The sequence below is a fragment of the Equus quagga genome, chromosome 4 (assembly GCF_021613505.1).
Source record: "Equus quagga isolate Etosha38 chromosome 4, UCLA_HA_Equagga_1.0, whole genome shotgun sequence".
Lineage (NCBI taxonomy): Eukaryota > Metazoa > Chordata > Mammalia > Perissodactyla > Equidae > Equus > Equus quagga.
Genome location: NC_060270.1, coordinates 16,818,127 through 16,837,616, shown reverse-complemented (window position 1 = coordinate 16,837,616; position 19,490 = coordinate 16,818,127). Strand labels below are relative to the sequence as shown.

General features: G+C 36.8%; 1 protein-coding gene across 23 annotated transcripts in view; it reads left to right on the top strand.

The window, feature by feature from the left end:
* Positions 1 to 19,490, top strand: part of ZBTB20 (zinc finger and BTB domain containing 20) — a 770,585-nt gene that overhangs the window by 208,005 nt on the left and 543,090 nt on the right. For 21 of the 23 annotated variants that reach the window (XM_046659181.1, XM_046659174.1, XM_046659197.1 and 18 more), the window contains one exon: positions 9,867 to 9,912. The gene's annotated coding sequence lies outside the window, so the exon portion shown is untranslated. Of the gene's footprint in view, positions 1 to 3,624; positions 3,653 to 9,866; positions 9,913 to 14,604; positions 14,696 to 19,490 lie in introns of those variants that run through there. The other 2 variants (XM_046659194.1, XM_046659195.1) reach the window with 2 other exon arrangements.

Sequence of the window (19,490 nt, the reverse complement as noted above, 5' to 3'; positions counted from 1 at the left end):
TTTTAGCTGTGGCTTATAAACAGCATGTCATTGGATTTTTTTAAAGTTCAAACTATTTACTTTGAACCAGACATTTAATTGGTGTGTATTTATTGTGATTACTTATAAGTTTAATTACTAAAATCCTATTTTGTACCTTCTATTTGCTATGCTTTTAAAAAATTTTTTGTTCTTTGCTGTACTCTGTTGTATTATTTAAGTTCCTTTCATCTCTCTATTAGTTTGAAAGTTATACATTTTAGTTTTATTTTCTAGCAAATAATAATTACCTTTAAATATTTTATAATTCTTCTTGATTTGACAATGTTAGTGTCTCTATCCTCCTTTCAAACAATATAAAAACTTTAGAATACTTTATCTTCAATCACCTCTGTCCCTATCTTTCATGTTAGCACTGTCTAATAGCTTAGATCCAACTTGTTTTTATATGCCTTTTAATAACTTATTATTTGATTTTTTATGGTGAAAATTTATTTAAAATTCATTTGGTGGTTACCAATTTCCAGTGTGCTAGAACTCTCTCATGTTGACTGGCAAAAGCTCATTGTGTGTATCTCTTTCCAACTCCTCATTCAGTGACATATTTGTAGTTTGAAATTGGCCATGGTGGGAGTATTTATTCAATAGAAATCAGTAAACACTACAAATCTGGGTGGTTTTTTTTTTTGTTTTTTGGAGAAGCCATTTGTTGAATATTTACCAGCACACCCCTGCCAATCTTCTTGTTTCATATTTGCTTTTTCATCCAATCCTTTATTCTGGGTGAAATTTATACATTACTAATTTATATTTTTTTTAATGAAGGGCCATGCTAAGTAAACTCTTGTCTTTATTTTAAAATATACTTTATTCTCACTTTTGAAGTGATAGTTTAGTTTAATATATAATTCACAGTACTTATGTATTTTCCCTCAGTAGTTTGAAGATAATATTCCATTGTTTTCTAGACTCCATTGTTCCTGTTGAGAAGTCAACTATCTATCTAGTTGAGTTTCCTCTGTAGATAATCTGTCTTTACTCTTTGTCTTTGGTGTTTGTACATGTTGTAGACTGTTTGGCTCTCAGATTCATTCTGCTTTCTTCTTCTTGGTTGTCTTTCAAGAGAGCTGACCACTTCAAGCTGAACTTCCTAGGCTCCCAGGTCAGCTTCCTTCTGCCTGGGCTCAGCCAATAGGAATCATTGGTGATTGATTAGAGGACAGAAGGAAAGGAGAAATGAAAATATTTCTCCTTTGTTAGCTTCGAGTGACATATCCAAACACAGCTACATCTCTGCAGTGGACGCAGCTCCTGATGGACTGGTCCACCAGAACTCCCCATTTCACCCCTCTGTCCCTTACTGTTGCTAGTCTTTGGGTTGTATCACTATTCCTTGGTTCACTTATCAACCTCTTCTACATACTTTATATTGCCTCATTTTAAATCCTCTGAGTGGTTTATATTTTCTTGATTGGACCATGAGTGATACAGCATTCTAGATTTCATTATATTGTCTCTATATTGGGATTTATTTTTTATTTATCATTCTTGGGTCTTGTGCTTTATGCATCTGATGTTTTACATCTTTCATCAATCCTGGAAAAGATCCATTATTCCTTCAGATATTGCCTTTTTGTCTTTATTTTCCCATTTTCAAATGCCTGTTAGAGGTGTGTTAGATCTTTTTATTCTTTCATTTTTCTTAATCTCTTTTTCATATTTTCCATTTTTCTCTTTTTAGTCTCGGTAAATTCTTTGGAATTATCTTTCAGTTCAATAATTCTTCCTTTAGCTGCATCTAACGTGATGTGGCCTTAGTTCAGACATTAATTTTAGTGAAAATTTTATTTCTATAAATCTCTTTGTTTTTTAATCAAATCTACCTTTTTCATGTTTTTTCACCTTATTTTTACCTCTCTCCTTTTAAATTTCTTATCATTTTAAACATCTTGTCCCACTAAAGTCTGAGATTAATATTCTGTTACTTCAGTTCTTAAGATTTTTTTCTGTGCATTTTCAAACTTAACACTCATATTTGACTTAAAGCACTTTTGTGTCTGCTAACTCCTTTATGGAAAAACGTTTCCTCATGTGTTTGATATTTTTGATATGTGAGCTCTTCTTTATTGGAGACTCTCACATGGGCTTCATTGTTGAAGGTGTCCTGCTAGAATGGATTTATTTCTTCTAGTTACCCTAGGTATATTACATGATTGCCATTCTCTGTGATTGTAGTTATCGTAAATCTGCTTTGTGTCCCTCAGTTTCCCTGATTATTAGTGAGTTGGATAATCCCCCTGGCGCATGGTGGTAGCATCGCAATACCACCAAATGTCCTGTCTTTGATATCTCTTTTTGTTTCTATCTTCTTAGAATTTTAATTTCTTTCTTGTGAGATCAAACGTTTAAAAAGTTCTGTTTGTATATGTGTTTGTGTGTTTTCTCTTTTAAATGTAGCACCTCTATTGGGAACATTTCTGTGTGAATCTACCCTGACATTTTATAGGAAACAGAAGAGCATAAAAAGCCTCCCAAGGGGCCTTTGTACTTCCCATTCCTTTGGCTTTAATGCCTTTTCTCCAAGGATGTTTTCCTAACTCATTTCTTCATTTGTTTCAGGTCATTACCTGAATATGGTCTTTCAATGATTTCATCACTGGTCACCCTATCTAAAATTTCAACCCCGACTCCCCATCCCAGCATTTATTTCTCCCTTCCTTGCTTTACTTTAATTCCTTAGCATGGACCATTGTCTATCAGTCTGAATATTTAACTTATTTTTCCTGTTTATCGTCAATTGCCCATACAGAAATGTAATCTCCATGAGATCAGAAATTTTCCTCTATTTTGTTCATTCCTATATCTTCTCCAATTAGAACAAGTTCTGGCACATAGTAAGTACTCAATAAACATTTGTTTAATAAATGAATGAAATATTTAATGGCTTTGTATTGTGTGCCTGTCTCTGAACTAGGCAGTGATAATACAAAAGAAAGAAAAATAGACAAGATTCCAGCCCTTATGAAGATGACGGTCTTATAGAGAACACAGACCATTAAAAAAGCAGTTTATCACTACAGGTGGACAAAGGCTATGAATTCAGATGAACTCTTTTGATGAGCTTAGTGGTCTCATGTGGGCATTCTTTGAGGCAGAAGTATGGTGATTACTTTTGGTATGCAGTACATCTAAGACCTCCTATCCTCTTTCTTTAAGGACAGACCAAAGAATACGCACACACACACACACACACACACTCTCAAATGTACATACACGCACACAGACTAGAAAGAGAATGATTTAGACAAAACACTCTTAATGAGGGAGCTGACATAAGTTTGACTAAAGTAGTGAGAAAATGAAAGCAAGTAAATGTGAAAAAAATTTTAATCAACTTTTCATGATACCCAGTTTCTCTTCCAGTGCTGGTAGCCCCCTGTCTGATAAGCACAAAATACAAAGAAAGAGCCTAACGCTACATTCTGCTGCCTTGTAACTGTGCCTTAAGAGCAAGTACACATTTGCCTTTATAACTCTGCAGGTAGTACATAGAGGAGGATATGCTGTTACTTTATCATAGTAAATAATAAAGTTCATGGCTATATTTACACAGGCTGAGTTTCCAGCATGTGAAATCATGTGAAGAATGTTAAATCTCTAATATGTGTTTAAGGTACATTTCAGTTTATTTTTCTCCTAACTATAATAGTAGCAATTATTTTATTTATGTGTGGGGAAGGCTGTGTCACCTAAGGGAAAAGCTAATAGATTTCTTGGCAATTTTTCTATCATGTTAAAATCTCTTTCCATTTCTAACTGCTGTTATACTCCTACTACTCTGTCTTATGCTTTTTTACTTCTTGTCCCTAACACCTACTTATTTTTTTTCTGCCTTTGAGCCCTTATTTCTTCCATATTTCTCTATCTAAAATGTCTGCTCCTGGGCTTTTTGTCAAATCATACCTCTGTCTTGTTGCAGACACTGGCTGGCCAATGCAAAGCAACTAATTTGTAGTGATCCCCTTCTCCTAAATGCCATGAATTACACTCGCTGCTGCTTTCATATATACCGTCTCATTCAATTGCCATTAAAAACTCTGTATGTTAGAAAAAATCCCCCCATCTTAAATAAGGTGAAACTGAGTATTAAGGAGATGATGTAAATTTCCCTAGGATACACACTTAGTAAGCTGGCATACAAACTCCAAACTTCTAATTGGAAGTGGTTGCTGTTCTCATTATAATTCCATTGCTTCTCCTAGATATTCTACTTCTAGCCTACTTAGAATTGCTTTTGAAGTTTTCCTGACTTGCCATTGATGGAATGGAATTTACAATGAGAGAGTACCTGTAGCATTGAGGTTTCCATGTGGTAGAGAGAATTGGAATGTAGAGAAAACAACGGTAGGGGTAGCTGTTACCTACTAATTTTGCAGTCTCTTTTGATTGAAAGCTGCTGCTCCAAACCTCATATTCATACCTCTGACCAATACTTATTGAGTGTGTACTGTGTGTCCGGCACTAAACTAGACCTTGGATATAGAATGCTGAACAAAATCATGTGGCCTCTATGGAATGTACGACCTAGGGTGGGAGAGAGAGAATAAACACACAAACCAAGGATCAAATGAATAATTCAGACTGTCATAAATGCCGCAAAAGAATAAGATAATGGAGGGACCTGTCTCAGGAACAGTGTAGTCAGAGGTGGCCTCTCAGAGAGAGAGGAAAAACCCACAGTTGCTTAGGAAATGTCAACTCCTTGAGAGAATTCTGTGTCTCAACCTCTACCGTACCAGGTGTCTATTAACAAGTGGGATTTGGGTCACTCACTCCTGCCCGCCCTGGGGCCAGACCAGCCAGGCTTTCTAATTTATAACAAGATTAAGCACAGAACACCAGATTCTGGAGGAGGTAATATCTAAACTAAGACCTCAGGGACATGTACAAGCAGGTCAGTGGAAATTTCACATTCCCCAAGAATAATAATTCCGTTCCATGGTCATAACTTTAAGTTGAAAGTATTTTGAAAATAGAATTCTTAATGTTTATCTAAATTCTAGTTTTGTTCATTTTCTTCACTAGATCTTAAACTTTCATGTGAGAAGTTGTTTTAAAAAAAACATTGATTTAAAAAAAATAATTTCTCCTTAATACACTGTGAAGTTTGGATTACAGGATAAATAGAGTTATTAACATTTAGTGTGTTGTAGATCAGGTTTCTACTTGAAAGAGTTCAAATTCATCATGTTTACACATAAAATTTGATATTAAATTATCTCATTTTAAGTGGTAGCTATTAATAACAGAAAATTCAAATATAGCACTTTAACAAATAAGCTTAGTTTTTCATGCCTTTTGTGGTTTTATTATAGCTAGTCTGACCTAAGGTCTAGACAGACCAACTGTGCCCTTGGGTTAAGGGGTGTTTGTCACATGATTCCCTTTCCTTCCTTATGGCCCTTTATTTCTTTCCTGTTGACAGAGATGATAAATAGATAACTATTGCTTCTCAGGCTTCCTCTTTCTGATAGGAAGATAGATTTTTTTAAGCATGAGGGGCTAAATCTAACTCCATAATTTACAAAAAGAAGTATAATTGGCAAGTTTTTCGAGTCTGCTTTTAAAATTACAATTCCCCTTATTCTTCATGAGCTTTCTGTTCAGATAAACCAAAGACATTAGGCACTTCAATTTAAAAAGAATTAAATTGGCTTTATTGATGGTTAAAATCTACATTTTATAATAACAATCTAACAATGATAGAGCACCCAAATCAGTAGTGGGTCTAGAAGAAGTAAATACATATTAAATAAAATAAAAATATTTTAGATTACATACTGTCTTTTCTCAAAATCAAATTTGAAATGTAAAGCATTTAGGATTTTCCTAAGGATGCTTACACAGTCATGGGGAAATAATTTTTACTCTAAATTTAAATCCAAAGCTCCTTTATGGAGCCGCTGGCCCTGCAGACCTAGCCAGGGCCCTTTTCAGTGTCCTAAGTGGATTAGCTATTAGATTTATTAGTGGCTCAAGAGGCACAAGTAAGTACTTCCCTCTTCCATCTCTAGCCAGGCCCAACCAGTATGGAGGGAACTTTCCTCCACTTCACAACTTTGGTTTGGACCTATTCGGTTACCACCAAGGAACGCAGCTGTGCCAACCTAGAAGTAAAAACAGCTTCACACAAGTTCTCTACATTATAGCTCCATTTGGGATGGTGCTGAGAGTATCTTCACCTTCATGTGACCCAAACAATTCTAGGCATTATGTAATCTGTGTGGGATTCTGAAGACACCGTTTAACAATTCTGGATCTGTGCTGTCCTCCAGATCAAAACAGAAATAAGGACTAGAACAACATCAGTGTGCATTCGTTTATGTATTTCAAGCCCCGAGGGAAAAACTGACTGTAATAGTTTTTACTTATATTTGCAAACTTTGCATTATATGTGAGCTCAGGTCATCTGCAAGGTCTCTTTAGAATCCTTAAAAAGTTGATACTGCCCACGTGTGATGTTTAAGGAGCCTACATCACCTCAGCCTGCTTGCAGTTGAATAATGGTATTCATTTTCCATTTCCTGATTGTTTCAGTTAAGTATGGAAAATGATCCCTCAGAGCAATGGGCTGTATTGCTGCTCATATTACTTAGATCCTACTGCCTTCCTCTCCAGTCACAGGAATGGTGCTTTAAAAGGCTGGTTAAGGTTGCTTATTGTGGCTGTTAATATTGTCATTGTGTTTCCTGATTTAGAGATGCTCTGTGAATGTCCAGCACATGACTGGCTCTTGGATGAGCTGTGGAATATCGAGTGATATCTTGAACAAGCCATCTTTCTATCTGCTTACTCTCTGCTTAGCTTAGCCCCTTAGCTTAAACGGACTAGATATCTTCCCCTGTTCTCATACAACTAGGACAGTACTGATAGCTTCCACTTAGCAATGCTCACTTTATAGCAGGCTCTGTGCTAGTTCCTTTACATGCCTATAACATGTCATTCGCACAAACAGTCCTATAGGGTAGGTAACATGATCATCATTTTACAGACAGGGAAAATGGGACTTGCTTAAGAGCACACAATTGAAGAGAGGGAGCTGGCATTTGATTCCAGGTTTTCCCCGCAGCAAAAGCTAATCACTTAACCATCATCCTACCTTATATAACTCTGCTGTTGTCCAGAACTCTGTGAGCCCCAGACCTACGGATCACTGATCACATGAATAGCTTCTCTTAGTGCTTGGCACCACTTCACACAGGCTGACCCCATTGACCAAACCTCAGAACCATCGTGTGTCACTAGCTTCAGAGGGCAAATGCTGATTATGGTTACAGGCCACAAGGAAACTGAACTGCTATCAAGAGAAACTCTATATTGAATCATTTTATCTGCACAACAAAAATGAATTCCCCCTCCCCCACCCCCACCAGCGCCTTGGGATGTTAGGCACCCCCTCAGAGTTCGCCTCTCCACTCCTATCTCCTTTCCTTTGCCTGGTGGTGGTGTTGTAACGGTGTCTTTGGCAGGGTTGGCAGGTAACTCACTTATTTACTTCGGTTGCCAATAAATAACTATAGCCTGTTAATAATTGTGCATATGTTTTATGTGGCCTTTGATAATCTGAGACAATCTTACCCATCTGGAATCTGAGATTGGATCAATATTCCTTCATACCTGATCTCCTATTATATAACTCTCTATTAGCAAAAAGTAGATCACATAAGGAAAAGAATTTAATCCTTAAAGTCATTTATTAGGCCATTTTATAAGTGAGGCACACTCATGTGCTCATGACTTTAACTGAGGGTTGCCTAAATATCAATTTTTGCTCAATAAAATAAAAGAATGAACCTGATATATGTTTTCTTTCTTTAAAGTGGACTAGATCTATCACAAATGCCTTAAACTGTATTGTGTTTACATCTTTTTATGAGCTGTGTGTACCTATTGGGGGGGGGCTGGTTTTGTTGTTTTAAGACTGTTTTTTAAGAGCAGTTTTAGAGCAAAATTAATAGGTAGGTGTATGTACATATTTGTTAGCATTTTTAAATAGTTAGCTCTGTGAGGGTAAGATGTGTTCTCCTTTATCTTTTAGCATGTCATAATGCCAAACACAATGCTTTGCATGTAATAGATGCTCACTAAATATTGTTGACTTAGTGAATAAATTAATCTGTAATAGGTTGAACAGATTTGCAGTCCTAAATTGTTCTTGCCATCATTTCACTCTGCATAATTAAAGAAGTTTTACTAAGATGATTAAAAATGTGTTATTGAATTCCTCGTGTAGATTCTGTAGCAGTGAGATGAAAGAGACCCTGGCGGTACCCCTATGAGGAAACGGTGAGAATGCGTTTCTCACTGTAGGTCCACTTAGTGGATTTGATGTGTGACTGAATTAATTTATTTCAATTAGGAAGGTTAGATTTATGATTTCCATATGGCACTCATGACTTTTTTCTTCTACCCCTCCCCTGCCAACTAATGTTTTTTCCTACTGTAAAAGTAATGTTTATTGCAGAGATTAACTATATGTGAAAGTAAAAAAAAAATCATCCATAATCTTATTATTCAGATATGATCACTCAATGTTTGTGTGTGTTCTTTGTTTTTCTTTTTCTCATCCACACAATTTCATTATGTCCATGCAATTGGCACTGTATACATTTATATAATATTACAGTAACACAAGGTACCTTGTGGCTTGTTGAAAAATATTCCTCTGTGTGGATGTGCTATGCATTATTTAATTATTTTTCTACTGTTGGACATTTAGGTTGCTTTAAGTGTTTTGCTGTCATAAAAATTATCTTTTTGACATAAATCTTGCTTGGTTTTCCGTGATGTAAGATGGATTCCTGGAACTAAAATTACTGAGTAGATTTTGAACTTTGAGTTTTTGATACATGTTACCCAATAGTTTTCCAGAAAATTTTTAGCAATTCGCGCTCCCATCAGGAGTGTATGAAGATGGTGTCTCACTGAGTCATCATCAAAGTTGATTATTTCCTCTACACATTTTTGAGCAAGTATTATCAACTAGGCCTACTGACTTTAATCTTACCTTCATCAACTCTGTGCAGAAGTATATAAATTAAACACTTCAATTTTCTTTCAGGAAGAATTATGAAACATTTTTAAGGGTCAGAGTAGTTCGGAGACTGCATGTGGCAGTGCAGTTTCCATCTACCTGCAAATGTTTTTCGGGTCTAGTTGTAAACTCTGCCTACTTTGTTTAAGCTGGACTTACGTTGTCTTCTGTGTTGGTAGCTGCTTCATTGGCAGTGTTGTCAAAGTGTGCTGGGTTGAGTCATTATATCTGGTGTGGCTTTAGTTCTCCCTCTTGTAGGGATCAATCTCATTTCCATTTGCTGTTGTAACTTGAAGTTAATGAACATTCAGAGTTTACTTTTATTTATGCATTTTTTGTGGACTGCTCTACAAAAGCACCTTTCTGCCTCCCCAGTATTCTATCCAAACTGAGTGCCGATGTACTGAGTGGTTTCATTTTAGAGAGTAGCAGTCATATTTGTATCAGGAAGGCAATAGTCTTGGAAGAATACAAAAAAAAAAAAAAAAATTTAAATATTTGCCTCGTCTGCTAGTGAAAGCATTTTCGTTTCAGAGGCCATGGTTAGTCTTAGTCCCTTGCTGGTCCTTGTTTTTGATAGCACTGCCAAGAGACTCTATGTGTGTATATATTCACACATATGAATTTAGGGTGATATGAAATATCCTATGGGGAAAATACAGACATAAAATAACTCACCTCTTTAAGGACTGTAGTCTTTTCTACTTCTCTGCATAAATTGTCTCAGCATAAATACTAGCTCCACTTAGAAAATTCATTTTTACGTACATAATATATTTGTTTTGCATTTCAGAGTCCCTGATAAATTGCAAGTCTGTCTGTGCCCCATAGCTGCACAGGTATGTATATGAATTACCTATAGTTACGTAAGTCTCTGTATTAACTAACAAATTATTACAATTTTGTGTATTAAATTTGCTTACAGATTTGCTAATGTGAAAATGTTAATTTTTGAGTCCTTACAAATATTGACAGCTTCAAAGGATAGTACATTTTATACATACCTTGCATTTCACTCTATTGTAAGAATCAAATAAACATTCTAAGATTTGATGAAGCAGAATAATTTTAATTACAAAGCATTCATCTGATGAAGAGATGAGAGAGTGTTTTCTGAAACTGTACCATTAAAGCGACTGCTGATATGGGGTCAGAGACTATTGCAAAACCCCTGTTTTGGACGTGACTCTTTTATTTTCAAACTTTTTTTGCTGCTTTTGAGTTTATTTTCTGTGGTGGTTGCTTTAGGTAAGGGGCGGTTGCAGATGTACTGTCTGCGGCACTGCGTCAAGCACTAGAAACAAGAAACAGAAAAAAATGTTTGCACCTGTTTAGAATCTCAACTGTGCCGTGTTGTGGTTCCTGGGCAACAGGCTGGAATTCTCAAAAGCTTGGTTGCACCTGCTCAATTGTTGCTTGCAGCTGTGTCCTCTGAGTGAGAGCACAGAGAAGCTTGTTAGCAGTTTGCTTGGGTTGTTACGTATTTTGTGTACTCTGAGTTTGAAAGATTCTTACTTGATGTAGACCTTGAACTATTACATTGGCTTTTTATAAAATTCACTGCTTTTAGCTCCCAAATATTTTCTCCAAATCCTTCGTTCTGAGTTTCAAATATCTTTTTAGTAGCTGTTGACTGCCCTGCATAATGTATATGTTAACTTCTCTAAGGGATACCTGGGGAAAGTAGATCTCTCTAGATAACTGGGTTGATAATTATTTTTGTCCTGCTAGAGACATTTTGTGTTTGGCTCAATTTCACCATGTTGGCAATCCCACTATGTGAGGCTGGATGTAGTTATTGATCCGTTTAGCTGAACAGATTTGAAAGCATTTGGCTATTAGTGGACACATGGGGCATATTCAGAAAATTTAAGGGTATATTGTAAGATGATTTCTTGATTTGTGCGTGTGTCTCTGTTGCTGTTGGGTGGAAGTGAGAGAGAAATAGTGAAAATTAAATAGTAACCCTAAAAAAGGGGCTAAAGTACAGATGTAGCTTTCAAGGCTGGAGTAATATCCTTTACTTTCATCAAATCCTAGTTACCTGTTATTTTTTCCTAAGTGTTGCTGATAGTGATGTTTCTTTTAGTTAATAGCTCTATGTATTTTCTGACAAATATCTATATTTCTACTGTAGACAAGCTGTTATAGACTGTGTCTTACACTAGTTAGATACAGTTCTATAAATGCAAACTGAAAAGTCCTAAATACTAGTTACTTGTTGTATATTTTGGATGGGTCTTGATGGACTTCCTTTAGTTCTCATACTGCTGATTAGACAGAGAGATGAAACTACTGAGAAGTTATTTCCTTATAATGAGAAATGACTATGTAAGAATTGATCCTCATTATAATTAAGAGTTGACATAACACTATTTGCAATATGCTTTATATTCATTTTTGCTGACTGTGAGAAAAGTCTTGATATCTATCCCTATTGTACACACAATGCTGAGGCATTCAATGACTAAATTACTTGTCGCCTTGGAAATACTTTGCATCATGGGAATAAACAAATCTTCTGTGTTCTGTGATCAATGCCGTAGGTTTCCCAAAAAATCAGTTTGAGCAATCTCTCTCCCTCTCTTTCTCTCTGTCTCTCTCTGTCTCTCTCCCTCTCTCTCCCCATATCTCTATCCTACTGAAAACACAAACATAAAATGTATGTTGACCCTCTTCAAGTCAGATAAGATCAGATCATATTAAAAATCTGTAGCTGTTTTTGTTAAACAGAAGTAATGGGCCCTGTGTTTACTGTATACATGTTTATAATTATGATTTCTATTATTCACTAAATTATAACTGTAAATAAGTAGAGATAAAGCCAAACAGAGGCAGAGTCAAAATAAGGTAGTTAAGACTTGCTTTAGATAGGCCCCTCTAAAGTTCCATTTTGTGTGGTATGAGGCAGTCACATAAAATGGCAGAGCTTGCATAATGAGCCAATATCTATTGCATCAAAATATCTTCTTTAGGCTTCTCAAATTTTAGTGCCACTGGTTGATGATATTCATGTATACCCCTGGATTGGAAGTGCCTTTCCTCTGGGAACAATTTTTCTTTCATCTTAATTTACATCAGTGGATGAGAGGCCAAAATCAAGGACATTATTTTTTTCCAGAACCTTACTGTGGTAAACTGTATTCCTCTGTTAGTCTTAATTAGGAATTAAGAGATGAGCCAAGAACATGTATTAGCTAGAATGCTAAACCAGAGTATAGCAGCTCCTTCAGTGACTTGTACCAGGGACTGTAGTATGGAATTCCCAGGAGGGAGAGATCACCAAGCACTAGGATTCCTGGACATAATTGCAGGTTTCCCTATGATTTCAGGATTAGAGAAATGAAGGAAGAAAATCAACATTTATTGAGAACATAGCATGTCTAGATATAAAGTCTTTCTTTCTTTATCCCCTTCCTTCCTTCCCTCCCTTCCTCATTTCCTTCCTTCCTTTTATTCCACACAGTAGATAGATGCCTACTATTTGCCAGACACAGTCCTCAGCTAAGTAAATAAAACAAAGTCCTTGCCCTCAAAGAGCATAAAGGCCAGTAGGAGACAAAGATATGTCAACAGAGCTCTTTTTGGCTCATCACTTATTGTTAGTATGGACCTAGTCAAGCTACCTAATCTTTCTGTTCCTTTGTTACTCTTTTGGAAAATTGTAAAAATAATAATATCTACCTCATACATTGTTGTGTTGAGTTAGATATAACACAATACATGTAAAATTCTTAGTGCAGTGGTTGGCACTTAGCAAGTGCTCAATGAATCTTAGCTACGCTACTATTATTTCCATCACCACCATCATACAACTTAGTTGCTGAAGAAAGCCCATCTGATTGCCTGAGAACAGGGATCCTGGTCTGGAGGGATCCTGGTCTGGGCATTGTCACACAGATTATATCAGATGTTCTATCCAAAGTTACCGCTACTTCTAGGAGTTTAGAAGAGATTCTAAAAATCGTACCGTGTTAGAACTTGAAGGGAACTTAGTGGTCACCTAACATCTTTATTTTGTCCATAGTGAGGAAATAAGCTCAGAAAAGTTCACGTGCTTGTCAGGGTTATACGGTCTAGTAGGTGAGAGAGGCGGGATTTGAACGCAGAATTCTTGATTCTTGCTTGAGTGTAAGATACCTCATGTTGGAAAAATATTAGAGTTAAAATATTTTTTTCTACTGGTGATTGGAGGGTTAATTGCTTATCTCCAGGAAGTAAATGGACTATGTCAAGGTGCTGAAATACTAACTATAAGACAAGCTATCATTGTACTGCATCTAAAAGACCTTCAGTTATTCTTATAATGGAATTAATTTAATCTAAATTGTTTGAAGCCTTTTAGTTTGTGTTTGTGAATAACTGGTTTCTTCCTAAGGAGGATAAACTGAGTCAGGTTTAGCAAGATATCTACTGTCTACGTACATGACTTCCGATGCTTTAAAAGAGTCTGTAAATACCTTAAATAAATCAGCATCTTGGAAGCCAATGATGCTTTTAGGGTATCTAGATTCTGAATCTGTTGCCTGAGTTTGAATTTAAGAGCTTTGGAGTCCAAATGACTTTCACTGAAATCCCAGTTCCACAATTTGGTAGCTGTGTGACCTGATCAAGGTTGCCTAACCTAACTAAACCTCAGGTTTTCTTATCTAAAATATGATGGTAACAATTATCTACCTTTTTATGGAGGGATGCGAGAATTAAAGTAGATTAGATATACAAAATACTTTATTTAGTGCATAACATACACTAGTATCCCCTACATATTATTTTTTCCTCTCTCCTCCTATTAAAATATAAAAGTTGTTATGATGGGCAGTATAGGAATTTAGAGGAAGTGTGGGATTCACCCATTAAGAAAATTAATTTTGGCAAAGTTACATGTTTGATGATAGCCATTGAGTATCTCAGTTCAGTGTAGTTAGACTCACCATTTCTAACTATGCATGCTACATGTCTGTAGAAGGCTGGGGCTATTTAAAGAAAACTGAAGAGGAGGATAATCACATCCACTTCAATGTCTGTTGATTATGGAAATGTGCCTTGCAATGGAAGGGCTGTTGATACAACTCCCGGACAACTGTCACCCCTCTTTTGAAAGTCAGATACCCTTAAAACCAATCTCTTGCAAACAATAAAGAACCCATACTCACCAATTAGACCATGTACTTTTACATGCATCCTAGTGAACCAAAGGTGGTTCTGTTGGCAAAGTTGTCACAATCTACACAGCCTCAGGTTTAGTGAGCATAGTTGGCAATGAGTAAATGGCTGTATAAGGTTGTCTTTATTTCTTGAGAAGGAAATTAGTGTGGTAAAATGTCCCTGATACCCTCCTATGCAAACTCCCTCAACAGTAGAAAAATGGATTTGTGAATTTGTGTGTATGATTTTCTCCTTAATTATCTTTAATAAAATCTAGATGATCTTAATTACAGTAAACCAGTTTTTTTTTTTTTCCTGCCAGGCTGTTTATATTGCAGCAGTGTCTTCCTGAACAGAATCAGAAAAAAGTAAGGGAAAAAGCACTAGAGAATACATGGCATAGACCATTATTCAGCAGAGTTGATAAAGTTGACTTGCCTAATGTCAAGTATACAGTTTTGACCATGATGAGTCAAGGTAAACATTGATAACTAATGAAATCTTTATTTAGTTGGGTATTAGTTTGCTAGGGCTGCTGTAACAAAGTATCACAAACTGGGTGGCTTGAACAATAGAAATTTGTTTCCTCACAGTCCAGAAGTCTGAAATCAATGTTTTGTTTTGTTTTGTTTTTGAGGAAGATTATCCCTGAGCTAACTACTGCCAATCCTCCTCCTTTTGCTGAGGAAGACTGGCCCTGAGCTAACATCCATGCCCATCTTCCTCTACTTTATACATGGGACACCCGCCACAGCATGGCTTTTGCCAAGCGGTGCCATCTCCGCACCCAGGATCTGAACTGGCGAACCCCGGGCTGCTGAGAAACAGAATGTGCAAACTTACCTGCTGCACCACCGGGCCGGCCCCTGAAATCAATATTTTGACAGTGTTGGTGCCTTCCGAGGGCTGTGAGAGAAAGATCTGTCCTAGGCCTTTCTCCTTGACTCGTAGATTGTGGATGGCCACCTCCTCCCTGTGTCTCTTCCCATTGTCTTCTCTCTATGCGTATCTGTCTCCATGTTCAAATTTCCTTTTCCTATCAGGACACAAGTCATACTAGATTAGGGCCCTCTCTATCTCATTTTTACTTGATTACCTCTGTACAGAGCCTATCTCCAAATAAGGTCGCATTTTGAGGTACCTGGGATTAGAACTCAACATCTTTTTGGGGGGGTAAACAATTCAACTCATAATGGTTGGGTGAATAATAGTTAACATTTACTGAGTGGCTTTTATATTCTATGTATTTTATATATTATTGATAATTTTTATAACAATCTATCAGGCAGATGTTATTTTCCCCATTTTACAGATGAGAAAACTTAAACTCAGAGAGAATAAGCAATTTCTCCAAAATCACACAGCTAGTAAATGTTAAATGCTAGTATTTGAACCCAGAATCCCATGCTGCCTTTTTTTTTCCCTTTTTCTCCCCAAAGCCCCCCGGTACATAGCTGTATATTCTTTGTTGTGGGTCCTTCTAGTTGTGGCATGTGGGACGCTGCCTCAGCATGTTTGATGAGCAGTGCCATGTCTGCGCCCAGGATTCGAACCAACGAAACACTGGGCTGCCTGCAACAGAGCACGCGAACTTAACCACTTGGCCACCAGGCCAGCCCCTCCATGCTGCCTTTTTAATGGATAAACTGCATAACAACTCAGTCAAAAGCCCCAAAATACTTTGAGCACTTAAGGTATTGTTTAAAAGTTTGTTTTGTTTTTTTGTCATTAGAGCTTGTGCCAAAGGACATTTTATCCATCAAAAATGACGCATTATGCTATCGTAAATGCCCACCATTAACTACCTACATCTTCACTCCTGAATTTTTTGCTGACAGTTGTCTTTCAAGGGTTAGTGTTTTGGCTCTCCTTCACCTGATAAAGCTCTTGGTCAGGATGGGTTCTGAACATAGACTGCATGGGTTGATGCTGGCCTCAGTTCGTGTGGATGGCATTGAGAGCCAAGTCATGCCCAGGGTCTGCTGCTCAGCACGTGTGCACTCTGATCTTTTCTTTCTCTCTTTCCTCTCCCTCATCTTTGTTTTTTACTTTTAACAGGTAGTTTGTGATTTTTTTCCCTTTTTTAAAATCCCTGCCATGAGTGATAAACATTGACAAGGACTGGTGTGAAGAATGACACAATAGGGAATACCTCTGCATGTGTGAAAGCCAGTGCTCCTGTGGGTGTTGACTGTAAACTGGCCGCAGCCTTATTGTTATCATTCACGGCAAAGAGCAAGGGGCCTTGTGTACCTTCTTTAAGTTTCCTATCTTACCAACCAAATGGTTGGTTTCTCAATTTGAAGTTTTAAAGCAGAACTTGTTCATGACCCAATTTCACTAATAATTCTCTTAAGTAACCCTTGTACTCATTTATAAGATTTTTTTTCCACCCACTGTCTGTCTAGCCTGGTTTTAAATTTTTATATATGTACTTTTAAAAAATTGATTAGCTGGAGAGCTGCCCATTCCTCTGTGCTGTATAATAAGGATTTAAAAACTGCACACTGAATTCTGTATAGTGTAATTAAAACTGACCCACATTTGGACCTGAGTACACCAGGACTTAGCCAAACTTGCCATGAGCTGAGTTCTGGTGGCAGATGGGAACTAATGAGGACACACTCCACTCCAGAATTTCCCAGCTGCTTGGCCCCTTTTTGTACAAACAAGGTTTGGAGTGAAGTCCGGATCCCAAGAGCCTGTTCTGTAAATGTGCTGTACCCAATGATTTGGGAAATGTTCTCACAAAATTAGGCTGTTTTAAGGTATCCTTAAGACCTCAGCTACTGTCAGATTTTAAACATGAAAATTGAAAGGACCTTTTGTGCTCTCTCTAACCAATTTTTAATTTTACAGTGAATTAAAATTACATTTTTCCACCGTCTTTTTTTCCATGCCTGGGGATAGAATGATCACTTATCTCCAAACCTGGAGATTTGCAGGTGGTTGTCTCAGGATGGACTGGGTCTCCTTGCAACCCATGGATCTCTTCAACTGGTTTGATGTCCTGGGACTATTCATGCAGATGTAATTGAATCCGTTTGAAGCAGCTGTAGCTGGCATGTGGTCTCTCAGATTGCTAGCACCTGCTTGTTTTTTTGCAACTCACTAGAGTGAAAGAAGTGCCAAAACCAGCATTGGTCTTGGAGCAGATAAAGCACTTCAGATCCTATATTCCATTCTCCTTCCAATCTAGCCACATCATCACTGGTGCCTGAATTAATAAAACCCCTTTGCATGATTATGTCTGAGGTATACTTTTCCTTCTCTGTCTTCTCAATATTGAGATCCTGACAGTACTGACCATGCTGGTCCAAAAAAATAAGGGAGTATAATGGTGATCAGGTGGCTTTGGGGCTCTCTTATCATTAGACAACTGGGTAGCCTGTGGTTTGCAGAATCATTTAAATGAATGCACCAAATTCATTTGCTGTTCCAGCACAGTCTTATTGGCACAGAGAATGAGCAGTTAATGTATAACAAACTGTGAGCTGTTATGGAATATGATAGATACATTTGCTTAGCGGGGGGAATGTGAAATGGAACTATTTCTTTATGTAACTCTAAACTAATCCACATGGAGTTCTTCAACACTTACTTCGTGCAAGAAGATGCAGTCTACTAAAAAAGGTATAAAAATCCTAGCACATACTAAATCTATAAAATATATTTTAAAAGATAAAGATTTAGAATTTTTTAAAAATATTTAAATCCATTTAAAAATGCCTATCTACTTTGTCTTCTCTTTGTCCCGTTATATTATTTGGCAAGCATATATTTAATCCTTAAATATTATCAATTTCCTAATGTATAATTTGAACCTGGGCATGAAAAAGACAATATATTTACTTAAAATTTATGGTTTATGTTACAAAATTCCTTTAAAATGGTTTTACTATTGATCATCTTTTGAGTGAAGTCAAGAGATAAATTGAATTTATGAATAACAGTAATGAGTGAATTCTAGAAAAGTCACTTAGTTATCAGCAGATGCCTCTTTTGCAAGGCATAACTAGATACTACAGACATAAAGAAGTATACATGGTCCTTGACTAGAGGAATCTTATGGTATACTTGAAGAGACATAAGTTTTTTAAAAAATAACAAAATAAAGCACTCTCGGGTTTAAATGCATGCTCTAGACCTGGATTTGGTGTCAAAGGAATGCTATAAAAACAAAAATGTCAGCACTCTGTTGTTAAGTGAATTCTCTAGACCCAACGTCCCTCCACTCCTCTTCACTGCCCATGAAGGACATCACTCATCCATCAAGATTCTCTCTGCTGCTAAACGAGGACTTGATCTAAGAATCTTCCCGACGACAACACTTTAGATGACCACTACCAGTTGAGGGAAGCTGGATATAAGATGAGACCCATTTACCATTGCTTAAAAAGTCATTAAGTGCTAAAGATATTTAGTGGAGGTAGAGAGCTCAGAGAGCTGCAAATAAGAAAGAGGACTTGAGCGGGGCCTGGAAATAACATGAAACATAGGACGTAATAACTAGAAAGGAGAAAGGAGATCATTTTCAGGCTGAGGAGTAATATCATCAAATGAGTTAAGTTTGAAATTGTGTGGTATAGTCAAGGTTATAGACTAGACCTCAGATGTAAATAGATAAGGGATTATGTAATTATTAGTTCAATGTTTTTCTTCTCTGCTACACTGTAAATTCTGTGAAGTATTATGTTATTATTTATTATAAAATATCTCCTCAGAGAGAACTTCACTGACTCCCCCTATCTGAATTAAATCTCCCATATGTTTCTATAGGTTCCCATTCTTTTCCTTCATAGCATGCAATTCACCTCAGAGTTTTGGGAGCAATTTCTCACTGCTAAGATTCTATATTAAGGAATGAGGGAGATTCATATAGGATTTATAAATTTATATAACAACTATTTTAAAAAGCTGATTTTTATTTTTGTAACTACTGTGGCACTTTCAACACCAGTTTGGGGGATTTCTATTTTAACCATAGTATTTAAGAATTTTACTACATACTCCTCGTTTCAGGGAACAAAGAGGCAATACATTATGGTGGAAAGAGTATGGGGTTTAGAAATAGAAGATGTGGATTTTAGTTTCTGCACTATAACTTATTGGCTATGAGATACTGGGCACCCCCTCACATGCTTTTAGGATCAGTGTGCTCATCTGTAAATTGCAGTTGATGATAAGCCAAAGCACCTTAAAATTAAAATTAGTCCTTTCTCCTTCTCCTCCTCCTCCTGCTTCTTTTCTTCTTCTTCTTCTCTTCTTCTCT